We start from the raw sequence: 600 nt of genomic DNA, 5'->3' as shown, positions 1-600 counted from the left end.
TCCCTGGTGGTCTAGTGGTTAGGATTCGGCGCTCTCACCGCCGCGGCCCGGGTTCGATTCCCGGTCAGGGAATTCTGTTTTTCTTACTTAGAATTTTTTAATTCTAGTGTTTATGTTTAACTAAAAAGGTGATAAATCCTGCTTTCCCCGCCCAAGTTCTACTTTGTCAAGTAATGATGTATCATATCTCTGAGTATTTAAAGATGACATAGGGTTAAGAGAAAAGATGTTGATGGGCTATTCTCATGCATTATTGAATATTTTATTTCAGCATCATGTTATTTTTGTGCTTCAACTACTCTTTGTTTTTAACATCCACGGCTATCGGCTGATGTATTCTTCCTGTGCCATTGCTGAGCGAACATTCTATCTTAGGAAGGTGCTCCTAAACTTGTTCTACTTTGCTCTGCTCCTGCACAGCAGCCTTTTGGCCAAGCAGAATTTAGCAGATGACTTTTCTCCCCGCTGGTAGATAGATGCCGGGTTAAGGAGTATCAACTGCCGTAATATTTCCTTGTCAGAATTTTCTGGTAGAATCACTACCCTCCGAGCCCCTCGCTTGAAAAGTTGGTAACTCTTGTGTCATGTTAACTAGCAAGA

General features: G+C 41.8%; 1 non-coding gene across 1 annotated transcript; it reads left to right on the top strand.

The window, feature by feature from the left end:
* On the top strand, window positions 1-72 carry TRNAE-CUC (transfer RNA glutamic acid (anticodon CUC)). The gene has a single exon. It is a non-coding gene; the product is annotated as a tRNA-Glu (tRNA).
* The last annotated feature ends 528 nt before the right edge of the window (window positions 73-600 follow it).

The sequence above is a fragment of the Hemicordylus capensis genome, chromosome 1 (genome assembly GCF_027244095.1).
Source record: "Hemicordylus capensis ecotype Gifberg chromosome 1, rHemCap1.1.pri, whole genome shotgun sequence".
Lineage (NCBI taxonomy): Eukaryota > Metazoa > Chordata > Lepidosauria > Squamata > Cordylidae > Hemicordylus > Hemicordylus capensis.
Note: the sequence above shows the minus strand (reverse complement) of the source record. Positions and strands in the feature narration are given on the sequence as shown.